We start from the raw sequence: 13,723 nt of genomic DNA on the forward strand, positions 1-13,723 counted from the left end.
CAAACAAGGTTTACAAAGAAGAGGGACTCCAGGGGTCAAGGCTGAGCATCAGCTCTCTCTCCCTGTCTGCCTAAGCCACACACACACATTTGCGCACACTTCTTTATGACTGTCACTTTCCTATGTATGTCCCCAGTGTGCCAGGGTCACTATGGAAACCTTGTTTTCTGCAGAAAATGGCTGGGGTGCTGTGATGGGGTCCTGACCAAAGTTTATTGGTGCAAGATACAAGATTTGTTGCCTGTTTCAGAGAAAAATCTTGTTTTGTGTTGTAGAGACTTGCAATCAATACCAAAAAAATCTCTTGAGATATTTACAGTTTATGGGCTGTGTTTATGTTATTTCTGGCCTGTTTGCTCCAGTAGAACATTTTGAGTGTATTTGGTTATACTTTTGTATACCGACTGTGCAGCAGAAATGATTCATGACTTTCAGTGTTGTTTCAGAGAGAAAATTCACACTATAAATCTATTTCCAACACACTGTGTCACACTCAAAGATATACATGCGCACAAAAACACACTCTGGCACTGTTACTTTACAGTATTCCAACTCCCACACAAATAGACTAAATGAGTCCATCTTCGTTTATGCTTTTTGGGGTAACTGACACAAATGAACCAAAAATAACTTACACTCATTTCACAATTCCTCCAACTAGCAGCTCATCGTTGTGGTTATAAATATCATAATTGCATAACAATAAGCAACATTTACTCTTGTAAATGTCTTATAACACTTATTCATATAAATAAGCAGTTTATATAATAGATTACTTTCAGAAATCTGTCTCCTAATTTGGCACTGCACTTATTAGGAAACGCTTCAGCATGTTTGTGTCTATAGTACAAAGGATAAAGTCCTTTTTTTGTTGTCCTGGGAAGGCTGTGTGTTCTGCTGTGCACTGTGTGATTAGTGGAGGTCATCGCAAACAATAGCACACAGGAAATGAGAGCAGCTACAAAGGTACAAGGGCTTGAGAATATTAGAGAGATGTGTGTGTTGTTGAAATTGGTTTAGATGTGGAACATTTTGCACCACACAGCCCAGAAATAATTTTAGTTATTCAAAGTAGTAGCAGTAATAATCAGGCCAACCACTGCCTACCATGCTATCTTAAAAGGGGAAAGTCCACACAAAGGAAACTTTACAGTTCACTTACAGTATCCATATACAGTTCAGTCAACAATGCTCCTTTTCAAATGAAGCCACAACTTCCTCATTGCTGACTTTCCACGCCTCCCTGTTGCTCTCTTTCTCTTTTTTCCGAGCGTTGCGTCACTGGGGTTGTGGTTTTTTCACTACTCACAGTGCACAGGAAATGTGTTGTGACAAAACAGGTCCCTGTCACTGTTTCCACTCTTCACAGAGGACCACAAAGCTAAATTTAACACCAATAACAAGATCACAGGTGCCCAAAATACTCACTTCCACATACATAGAAGTTTAATTTAACTACTATGAGCTATTTATACTTAACTATGTTAATATACTTATGTCTGGGTTGTGGTTAAGTTTACCGTGTGATGCAGTCTGCCACAAAGGAAACAGCACAAGCCAAATAGCAAAAACTGGGGATAGGTTCAAGTCAGAGGACAGTTAGCCGCTTACTACCTCCCCTTGACGGTCACAGGAATGAAGGTTTGTCAGTAAATAGCCTGCTTGGCACTGGCATGTGTGTCAATCTGACAAGTGGCCAAGTGCCAGCACATAGTTTTCATGCATATGTAGTCATCATTGATCAGTTTATTAGATTAGCCCATTAATTGAGCTAAAAATGTTTGTAAGAGATGAAAACACATCTTCTCACATCTGTTTGTATCACAAAAATTACTTGAAATAAAAGTCCTATCAAACAGCAGTCAAATTTAAGAAAGGAAGACTAAAAATAGAATATGACTACCTATTTCAGTCACATGTACGGTTTATGTGATCCATATCAGAGAAAAAGGGAACTATGAGGAGATCTGGTATTACTAAGTAGGAAAGAAATACTGTACATGCAGTGAATGGAAATGCAAAACTGAAAGGGAGAGTGCAAATAGAAATATATATGTATCCAGGAAGCTACAGGAAGAAAAAAATGTGAACAAGACCACAGATCAATCCCGCTGAGCGGAGACACAAGTGAAGCTGTGTACCATTGTTGAACACCTTCAGATTCTGCCCAGGGTTCTCTCTGTAAATGACGGCACTGTCAATATCAGTCCCTTTTATCTGGAGCGGCTCCTCTGTCTACTCAGTCTTTGTCTTGAGGGTATTGTGAGGCCTTGGCTGTGTGCTGCCAGTGTATGGTCAGCATCAGTGCCACTGAGATGGGAGGGCCAGGAGTGGGAGGGTGTCCATGAGGCCACTGGACTCGGACTACAGCCAGGGCCGACGTGAGTTTTACTTTGGCTAAAAGTATGTGATACTTCCTGTAACTGGCTCCACTACTTCATTCTGGCTGGGAGCAAATACCAATGGCAGGACAATTACCCTGGACACGTCTGAGTCATGTTGGTTTGTGTCCATGTGGGTGTAAACTGTACACCCACAACATACACTGATTGGTACAATCCTGAGAATCTGGTTGTTGTAACAAAAAGGTAAACATATATTCAGAGGCAGCAGTGCTCTAGGCTTTTATTTTCAATTTCATTATCTTTCTTTTTTCTGTTATTTCCACCCCCCTGCTCACTCATTCTCATTTCGTCCCTGTTCTGTCTCTCCAACCCTAAATTCACCTTTCGTGCCATTCCCGTCTGTTGGCCACTGTGGGTCTGGTAGGTAGGCTGATGTAAGGGATATGTGGTGGGCTTTGGAAAAAGTAGATTAGCTCTTATTGTCACTAGGAGAAAATGAGCTGAGGGGTTTGCTATAAATAGACAGATTTACTCCACCCCACTTGTCAGGGCTCTGTGGGAGATCAGGCTCGGGAGCACAACTTTAAGGCCAGGGTCAGTGTGTTACTATGGCGACACGTCCACGGCTGTGTGAGTGTCTCAGGGGGTGATTGTGTGTACATGAATGTGTGAGTGTGTGTGTCTTCCCCTCACTGTTCTCTGGTTCCTGTGTCTCTCCTGCAGCAGCAGTCAGGCTCCCAGCTCCTGCAGAGAGAAAGCATGTTGGGTAACAGCAGTCTGGAGTTCCCCTGGACTCACTCCAGGCCTCCTTTCCCTTCCCTCCAGCCTCTCTCCCACAGTCCTCCCCTCCCTCTCTTCTCTCACCCACCAGCTTCCCCTTCTCCCCACTGACTCCTTCACTTAGAAGTGCTATGCATGTGTGTGTGTAAGTGTTTGTGTGTGAGCTGACATACTTGGCTATTCCCAACAGCCCATACAGTAAAACTGCTGGTTTATTTGTCCTGTTCACAGCAGGTCATCTCACTCCAATATTTTAGTGTTTTTAACACCACCTTGCCTCTAAACACTTCTATTAGCCCCTGTGGGCTCAGTCTCCATATTATGTAGAATTGAACTAGAGTCCGTGTCTGCTGTATCAGCATCCTGACACATCTGTTCTGACTCATTTTCTCCAGTTCCCCATTTTGAATATCAGAAATGAAGAGAGCTTTCCAAACAATTTGTGCCTATTTGTGGCTCTGGCCAAACTGAGTTACAATACCATCATCATCACCATCATCATAGCAACAAATGTTGGGTAATATATGATGAAACACTTCAGCTCTGTGTATCTGCTGGGGAGATTGTCAATGTGGACAGACACTTTCAGATATCACTTCAAACAAATTTACAGTAATGAAGATGGTTCGGGTACTAAGAAGTAAGTTTTTTCTTTTTAAAAACAATGCAAGTCCAAATGTGGTTTCGTCTTTTATCTGATTTGTACAATTCTGAGTAGAAGCATGAATCCTCTAACCACCAGACCCCAAGCACAGAAAAGTTAGGGACTGGTTAACAACATATTTTGAGAAAAAGTAGGCTTATAAACGTGAAGGATGTCAACAAGGCAGCACATTTACTGCGAGGGCCTGTTTTAGCATGTCTACCTGCACCCACTCCATTCAGTGTTTAGCGTACATGCCAGAGGAACAAGCTACCGCACGCCTTTGCCACAAAAACACACAATAGTATCTCACCCTGCATTGCACTCAGCGCTGACAAAGCATAGCGTCACAGTTTCCAAAACCTCTTCTTCCACTTTTGCATCACCTTGCAGGCTAAAAAAACAGAAATGTCACTGTACTGTGTGAACTGACAGGTCATACACAAGCTGGATTCTGAAAGTAGATTGAGTTTTAAATGTTACATCTGTATAGTACATTATGTTACTGGGGGATTTGGTAGTACAAACAAACATGTCTTCTCTGGTTTATTTCTCAGCCTTTTAAAACAGCAGTGGTAAGATAAAGAATAGGTTACATTTGTCCTGCACGGCATGTATCAGTTTTAGCAGTACAAAGTTTCACATTACTATATGTGGGAGAATGATTGAATAAGATTGGACAGGTTCACATTTACACTTTTACTGTTTTTACTGTCATTGAGATAAAAAAAGAAATTGTTTTACAGCACTGCATTGCACAAAGGAGAAAATACAGCATTAGAAATGTAAACACAGGAAACACCCCCTAGACAGAACGGCTGTTCTCCCAACATTCGACTGGCCTTGACCAGCCTCAGTCTCTGTAAAGCCAAAATTGACAATATGGTCCACAAGTGTGGCCCTCATTTCATCTAGGACGTGCTTATGCCCATGCTCCCCACCCCCTTCCTCTGTTTTGCCTCCCTACACTTCCACCACACAGCCCTACTGCTCTTCTTCTTCTACCCAGCAGTTGAAGATGATCATTTCCTTGTGTTTCCATGGTCAGAAATGGTATCACTGTACTGTTTATTCTTATTTTATTTAACCTTTATTTTGCCAGGTTTAAAAAAAACCCTCATTGAGTTTAAAAACCTCTTTAAAAGCCTGACCGAGATAACGAAACTTACATAGAATTGTGCTCTGTCTTTATGTTCTTACCAACTGAAGCTTCATGAGATGCAGGTCTGAGCTATTTCACAGTAGAGAACTGGTTGATCATTGGTTGATCTAATGCTTCACACACTCCCCTTCATTAGTGAAAGTCAAGATTCACTATTCAACAGAGAACCATATAATACATTTTGATCAACACAACATAAGTAACTGATAATGTAAAATTTGCAACTTCTTCAAAACAACGAGAGCTTGTTGAACATGCGCATTATGTGCTTGTGACTGGATGATGTGAAGTTGAGCAAGTAATTGTGAGACTTTTATTTCTTAGAAATGCATAAAAGTGAGAAAAGCTTAAACATAAGTAAAGGACAACTGACTGAATTAGAAACCAAAGTTACACAGCACAAGAATAGTAAGAACTAAATGAACAAATGTCACAGGCTCATCTAGCAACTGTTGACGTCAGTAAAGTCTATCCAGGAATATTTAGTGTATGATTATGAAGCTTCCAAAAAAAAAAAAAGCTTTTATGTGGTGATTCATGTGAGGGTAAAGACTATGTGTCTGTAGCCCCAGTAGACAGAGATAAGTAGATAAGTGACTTACATGGGATTAGTTTATTTGTCTGGCTGGCCTTAAACAAGACCACTGAGTCTGGGATGACTGAGCCACAGCCACTGAAAGAAACCGAAACACAGACAGCTTCCTCTTTCCACCCATCAGTCACACTCCTCTGTCTCTGTCTTTTTTTTTTCTTCCTTTCACTCTGCAGTTTTCTCCGACTCAGCCTTGTGATATCACGGAGCAAAGGATGTGACGTCACTTCCTGTTTGGTTTTCAGTCAAGCTGCCAGCAACTACAGAAGCAGCAGCTTACCGACAGCTGTGTGTGGACCTGGAAACATGCAGCCAAACAGGGGTCAAAAGTTAAACCTTGCTGATTGTAAGTGTGTGTAACAGCTGCTTTTCAAAGCCACATTAAAACCAGTAAACATGTTTTCTTTGTTGTTTGGTATGTGGCTCATCACAGCTCTTATATGGGTTGCTCTATAACTTTTCCAACAATACAGGTGCACAAATCACTGTAGGTGAATTTTTTTTGCATAGCACAGTAAGCAAGGCCACATAGCTGGAGGACAATGCCTTAACTTATTTACTGTGTATATATGTATGCATATCCTGTATTATCTCTGCTGCCAAAAAGAGCAGCAGTAAGAAAACTCCAACTCCTTTTCTGCATCATCTGTCGCTAGTTGAGAGTGTCTGGTGACAGACAGGCAGGCGCACTGACACCCAACCCTGGTAATAGAAGGCAATTATAAGCCCTGGCGAGAGCTGTGGCAATGGGGAAAACTTTTATACGGCCCCCCTCCTGGGGCACTGACATGCAGACACACTGGAATTAATTGCTACAAAACATCAGACGAGCTTGACGCACACATGTGCATAGTCAAACTCCTGGAAAGGAGAAGAATGAAACAATACACATCATGCGACGCTGCCTTGATGCTCGTGAGGAGGAAGAAGAAGAAAGAAAAGGCAGCAAAGAGAAGCTGTGAAAAAACAAGTAGATCCCTTCCAACAAATCATGTTTTCATCTAAATAAAGAAGCCAAAGACAATAGACTCGGGTACCTTGGAGACCAGGAGGACTATTTCTCCATGGCAACCAGTGTGGTGTGTGACAATGCCGCAGTGCAAGGGTTTGAACTGCTAAAGCTGTCTGGGAATGCAGAGATAGATGGGGAGAGAGAGGAAGAGAGACTCAGAGAGTGAGACCCACGAAGGGCTGCCTCTGTGCTCATAATGAGAACACACACTGTCACAATCCCACTGAGAGAAAAATGGAAGTTCATGACTTTCCAACTCACGTTATTTTCTCTCTTTGACTCTTTAAGTCAATACAGAGAGAAATCCTGTTCCTCACTAAATTATGAAACTAAGCCTGTTTATGTTTCCAACAGTGCATATCCAAATATTCTCCTACGTAAACTTTTCTCTGGTGTTGCTATGGAGTTGTTCCCCTGTTTGGCTGTTAGAAAAAGCAGCACCTTGTGGCCTTCGTAGGAGATTTATTTTAATTGTGTGGTGCATTGTGGCCAGGAGAATGTCAGGCTATATGCAGGGTGTGTGCTGTCAGCACACTTGTGGATACATGTACTCGCATCGGCCCTCGGACATGATCATGTGGGTGTTTGTGTTCAATACGCCACATGCATAGTGTGCTAGGATAGCAAGACCAACACAAATAATGGAAAGCGTTGGTGTGTGTCCTTGTAACAAGTTATGTGTGTGTTCTTGTTGAAAGGTGGGCGATGAAGTAAATATAAAAGCTTTATACTTCCTGTTTGATCACTCCTCCTCAGCCATGTCATAGTCCCGGTTTTAAATGAGATTACTGTTCCATAATCTTGAGAAGAAAAGAGTGATTACTGGGGTTCAGACTAAGGCTACTGGATATCTTTTACAAACTCTACACCACTGCAAGTCTCAACACCATCCTCACCCATTTCTCTGTGTCAGCATCGCCCGACAACCATCAACACGCCATCTCCTTTGTGTATCTTTATTTTTATTTGCAGTGCGCTTTATAGAAATTCATTACACTGTCTGCCGCCAACGTAGGCAGAAAAATATTCCCTCAGCTCAGCTGAACTCTCACCCTCCTTTAATGTAAACACTGCTCACCAGTCACGTTTCTCCCATTAAGGTAAATGCCTGCATTATGTATAAATCTAGTCTCCTTAATCCAGTTGTGCTATTAACCCACACACCTACTCATTTCCAAGTCCTCTCATGCAGAGAAAGAGGGACAACTCTGACCCTGTTCATTTGTAGTAGATGTTTTAAATTTAAAGCATTTGAGCAAATTAGACTACTTTTAATTACTTATCACTTAAAAGTCTTTATTGGCTGAGTGCTGCAGTGTTTCAGTTTGCAAAATCATCTAGTTAATCTTCAGTGACCTAAAGGGACATTTGGCCCTCGAGCCTCCACTTCTGAAAACCCATTGTCCCATAAGCCAAATGATTCTGACAGTTATTCATTTATTCATTCCTCTCTCCCTCCCTCCATTTCTTGTTTTTCCCCTTCAAGTATACAACACATTTTAGTGTTGTTTATTGTCTCGTCTCACTGCATCGTCAGCCGTCATACTTGTTGACACACGGCGCTCAGAGTTAAACGATTATCATATGATTGTAAAGGACTGCGGGGCGTTCTGATGGAGACCCGTCTCCTCAGCCCTGTAGGCTATCCCACACTGGCAGTCTCCAGCTGGGGGGTGGGGTTGGCGGACGGGGGAGAGGGGGAAGAGGAGGGAGAGGGGCATACCTGAATCAACCTGTCATGCCTGCCCTCAGGCCCACCTGTCAACAACCCAGCAACACTTGCTTTCTCTTTCACTCTCTGTCTCAGTCACTTTCTGGCTCTACTTTTTCATCACTTCCTCCGCCTCTCTATTCCTCCTTACCCATTTATCTCCCTGCATCTCACCTCTCACTCCCTTCAGTTTACTTCTGCTCTGACACTACAAAACAAATAACTCTCACCTGAGCAGATGTGCCTCTCTCAGACTGTCATTTTCACTTCACAGCAGGTTATTGGGAACAGCTTTGGCCACTGGACCCATGGAGGCTATTTGTCTTGGCAACTTCTGATCTGACCCAAAACTCAAATAAACGGGAGAACAACTTCAACGTTTGTATGGTGCGAGTGTGTTTTTGTGTTTGCGTATGCCTTGCCTGTTTGTATAACACTGGGTTTAGACAGGTCATCCTTTCAGAGATAGGGTTATTTCAGGGCAAGTTTACCAAATTTTCAGTAACCCAGGCTTTGTGTTTACAGCTCTTGGTTCAGAGAGAAAGAGATAAAAACCAAACTATCTTCCTTTTTTGCCACTCTCTCAATAAATGTCAAGGGCCAAGGACAGAGCAAGGTTGATGGCGTGACCGCCTGAGGCAATAATAAACCCACGCTGCTTAAAGCCACTCTTCCACATAAACACATTTGGACTGGCAGAGCTCCACGTGACTGTGGACTAAAGCAAATTTTCCTGACAAATATCTGAAGACTGTTGTAAAATAAAAACAGGCTTCTGTGTCTGGATGTTTTCTGTCTGCCCAGAGTACGTATGTACATGAGTCACACCCAGACATGTTCGCTTTGGACAAAAATCCTGATGCTGCTCAGTCTGGACACTGAGGCCACATCTTTCTCCTCCCCTCACTCCTCGTCTCTTCCTGTCTCACTCTCTGCCCATGTGAGAACTTTAGTGGGGTTAAAAACAGATGGTTTTAGTCAGCTCATTCAGTAAGCCACTAAGGAGTTTTGGTAATGAATCTGGTCTGGCCTGTGCCTGATTTTCTCCTCCACAAACTGACTGACAGATAATGAGGCAGGTTAATTGTTAAACATGTTAAGCACATCAAAGAACAAATAGGAAAGCACAGCAGGAGATGCTTGTGGTGGGTGCTATACCCAGGAAAAACCTATATCTTCAGCTTTAATCTCAGGTACAGTGGTACAAAGGTCATAAGCTCAAGTCTCATCTCTCATTCATCAATAACAGCACAACGGGTGCCTTTACTTATCTAGGTGGGTAAAATTCATTCAATTCAATATCATGTTTAAATAGGATATTTTATTTTGAGCAGTGGCCTCAGTAATCATTGATCTTTCATTTGACCTGCTAGCATAATGTACTAGCTTTTCAAACTCCAAACAATAAATCGAGAAGACTGGAACACTGAAGACCCTGCACACAGAGCCAACCTATTATCTGTTAACATGCTGGGGTCTCGCCACCCACAGATTATGATATACACAGCTTAGACAAACACAGAAAAGTGTTCTGTGTCAACCTTTAAATGTTACCCCTAGCTGTCCTGCAACTGCTGCATGGCGCGGGGAAGCCCCATTGTTCAGCTCGCTACCGGTGACTCATCGAGAGCTGAAAGGTCAGGGGTCAGATCCTTTGTCATACGCATCAAGCAAACAGGCCAGGGGCTCGGTGAGTCACATGTCCTCTGGGATGTGGTGGGGCTGGTTTGTTGGGGGCTTTTGTGATGTGTTTGGTAACTGTCTGTCTGTCGCCTACTGCCTTCAGAAGACAACAACAGGCAGATAACGTGATAGTTCAATGCCAGGGCCCTGTTTCTGTGTGGCACACTAACACCAACCCTGCCCCACAGCCCGGGGGGTAATTATGACACCTGCAGTGACTGTGAAGTGTGAGCAGATTGTCTCACAAACATCACATAACCTAAACTTGTGATCTTACCCACAGATAAACACACATCCTCTGAACGGAGTAAATAATGTCTGGCTGCTTCTGAACTGCAACAGGTGGCGTGGCGTAATCTTCTGCCTTGTATTGTAATGGGCTGTGTTAGATTTCACTGAGCCAGGGTTTATGATGACTGCAGCGCTGAGTCCAAATGTCAAACATTTAAACAGACATACAGTACTGGATATCTTCATCGACAGCACTTTCCAGAAACCCATTAGATCCATTTGGCTTTTCATTTATGTCAATTAGTGCGGAGATTTTCCACAACCCCTTTACTACACTGGCAGTTACCTTGACGTTCATGACAGATTCTATCGCTCTCATGACAGTTCACTTTTTCCCAGGCACATCTTCTTCTGTGTGTTAAAGGTCAGGCCTCACACTCCTGCCTGCTTTAAAAGCTGGAAGCAAATGACATTTATCAAAGACCCCCAGATCATCTTCTCTGCCCATCACTCTATGGCTACAGGCTAATGTTCAGCCTTCCACTCTGCCCAAAGTGATCAGGCCTCCGCTCTTCTCCCATTTAATCATCAACTTTACATGTGTGTTTTACAGGTGCTGACACATTCAGACCAAATTTTAATTTTATTTTATCATCTTAAAAACCTTCACTCTCATGCCATCCCACTTGACAAAATAAAATGACAACAGCTTCATTCTGTACGCCAAAAAATCCAAGTACTCTCTTTTTTATATTGCATTATCCATCTCCTCTGTCACATTATGTAACATCCAGGCTTTGGCAGCTGTTATTGTCCACCTTCTAATCTTGGTCTGCCCATCATGGGAGCACACCATGCTGAACACACCTGTTGACTAATGGTTAGGGAGTGCACCACTGGTTGGTGTGGGCAGCCTTGGAGGTGTGAAGGAGGAGCAGGAATATTTGTCTGTCTGTCTGTCCTGTCCCCCTGACTGACTGCCTGGCACTGGCTGCTGATAAATGCCAGCACAAAGCTTGGTATTTGCTCCCACATACAGGATGTGAGTGTGAGGATTTTCTCTCTCTCTCTTTTCTTTCTATTTTTCTATCGCCCTCGCTCTTTTTTCACACCTTCTCCATCTCCTTTTCTCAACCTGCCTCCATCTCCTCGCTATCTATACAGCTCTATTGGCTCACTCACCCTTCATCCTTTATTTTTATGTTCCAACTCGCTCCTCTCCTCCACCTCCTTTTTTTTTTGCTTTCCTATCTATTTCCTCGTCTTTTCTCTATGGCAGATTGGGGCATGATTAAATATTAACCAGCACTTGTGCACGGTGTGTTTGTGTGTGTGTGAACAAGGGCGTGGTGGCTGCTTAGGTAATAGGAGAGCCTTTCTTTCTCTCCGGCTGGGAGAGGGGTGGGGGTTCCTAACTCCTCTGGCTGGTTTGTGTGGGAAGAAGTGGGGAACACACTGAGGAGAATGAACCAACTAACCCAAACACACACACACGCAAACATGTAACAGTGCACATATATCACAAGCATCTATACACACACCCACATAGACTAATTCTCCTTCCTCTGCCTTTTCAGCGTCTGGCTTCCACCCCCTGCATGCATCAGAGTGAAGGGCGGCCCAAACATCCACTATGAACTCTTTATCATCTTTATTACTTTATTACTTTTCTGAGAGTTTTCCCTAACTTGATTTTATTACATTGTCATCTGATGATGAGTTCTCTCACCTGCTCTCTCTGGTCTTCTTTGCTTTGCCATAGAATTGTCGACAATAGTAACTGATGCATGAGAGCAGCAGCAGATGCAGTCAGGAGCTTGATTTTGGTCCCCTCGCCATGCACTTTGTGTAATTCACCATCATCACATCCCGTCTTCTGGTCTTGTTTTTCTTATAAGTAACAGGCCCTTAGAGGAGTGACGTCTCCCATTGCTGAAAAACAAAACATACAGTAAATTCAAGTTTTAAAAGTGTGTGTGCAGCAGGAGCACCGTTTTCCTCCTAAAATACCACACCGCTGTGCAGTGCCTCATAACTTCAAAAGTGATTAGATTGGATCATTTATACATATCTGACTGTATGAATAAATAACATTACACATTCTCCAGCTGCACCCTCTACTTCAGGCTTATTTGGATTTTCTGAAGAACCTCTGCTCCACATCATCCATAATATATGACAGGATTTTGCTATCAGTCTAATGGGGGTAAACAGAGAGGTGTGCCAAAGGCCGAATGGGAAATGCCTGAGAGAGAAAGTAATCCAATAAAGATCATAAACCCGCGGTGACGTTGTGTACCTGAGTTATGTTTTGTTGCCACACCTATCTATCTGTCTAATGCATTTTGTCAGTTGTAAGACCGGAGTAACGTGTACATTCAATAGATTATATCATTGCTGCACCAACACATGTAGATCATAGGAAGCTTAAACATGCAATGCAATCACTTCGAGTGTAAATCAGATTATAGGATAGTTGAAAAGCAAAGAGTCCCACCTGCGCTGCCCTCCCCACCAAACCAATATGTCTCTTTTCTCTGCGTCTCTCATTTTCTCTGTCTCTCTTTCTCGGGCCTCTCAGAGTGTCCTGCCCACGATGTCTCCCAAGGAGGTTGTTTGCATAAAGATCTAGTCAGCAGCAAGGGAAACACATTGATTTCCCGTCGGCATTCACCGAGAGAGTGCTGGCGCGGCAGCCGAGGTTGGAGCGGCCGTGGGGGTACATCGGCATCCCGCAGGCGTCCTATAGCCGTGTGCGGCGTTGTTAACGAGGCCGCTGAGTGGTGGAGAGATTCCCCGAATATTGAGCAGGGGACACCCCTCAATTAGACGAATCGCCCTCACCTTATCGGCTATCTGTTGTCCTTAATCAGTGACACAACCGAGAGACATGGAAAATGAAGTTTGCAACCAGCCAGCAACTTTGCGCACTTTTATATTTAGAATCCCATAGCCTTATAAATCCCTTCACTATATTAAATGTTAAAATGTTGCATTTTCGAATTATTCATAACCATTAACCCTAAAGGCATTGAAAAGCATAGCAATGAATCTTGCAGCCATAGTGTATTAAAATTATGTTGCAGTCTGAAAATAAAAATAAAGTTGAAGTTTTGCTAGTTATATATTTTCTGTGCTTCTGTTGAAAAGTATTGTGGCCTATCATAAATAGTCTCCACAAAATTCTTGCGTTGTGGTTAAAGCATTAAATCCGTCCTTTTTAGAGCACAATGTAGACTGTATTAAACATAACTCCTAAATGAAATGTAAATCAAATTGTCTGTTGCACAAACTCTTTCACACAGTTAGTTCAGCCGAGGCTGACGTTTTAAAACAGAGGAGCAGGATTCTGTTGCTAACATTAGTTACTGTGAGCGCTGGACGATGATTTGCACTCCTGCCTCTCATTCACTGCTTAACAGCGATCAACGCTGCCTCAGGAAGTTCCAAATAAGGACAGGGAAATGGAAACCCACAGGAATAGGTCCTTATGTAGTCACGACCTTATAAGGTACGGCGGAGCCGGGCTTTCCGGCAGCAGCGCAGCCTGCTGCACAGATGAGA

The 13,723-nt window shown here is 43.0% G+C and overlaps 1 long non-coding RNA gene across 3 annotated transcripts; it reads right to left on the reverse strand.

Annotated features, from left to right (window-relative positions):
* Nucleotides 1–2,736: 2,736 nt before the first annotated feature.
* LOC109971185 (uncharacterized) lies at nucleotides 2,737–13,625 on the reverse strand. Of its 3 annotated transcripts, none has more exons than XR_002276510.1 (5): nucleotides 12,657–13,625; nucleotides 11,889–12,091; nucleotides 5,533–5,820; nucleotides 4,082–4,162; nucleotides 2,737–3,089 (listed from the first exon to the last, which is right to left on the reverse strand). It is a non-coding gene; the product is annotated as an uncharacterized LOC109971185 (long non-coding RNA). The 3 variants fall into 3 exon arrangements; XR_002276509.1 differs by having other exon boundaries at nucleotides 4,969–5,820; XR_002276511.1 differs by lacking the exons at nucleotides 4,082–4,162; nucleotides 5,533–5,820.
* Between the last annotated feature and the right edge of the window lie 98 nt (nucleotides 13,626–13,723).

The sequence above is a fragment of the Monopterus albus genome, unplaced genomic scaffold (genome assembly GCF_001952655.1).
Source record: "Monopterus albus unplaced genomic scaffold, M_albus_1.0 scaffold217.1, whole genome shotgun sequence".
NCBI lineage: Eukaryota > Metazoa > Chordata > Actinopteri > Synbranchiformes > Synbranchidae > Monopterus > Monopterus albus.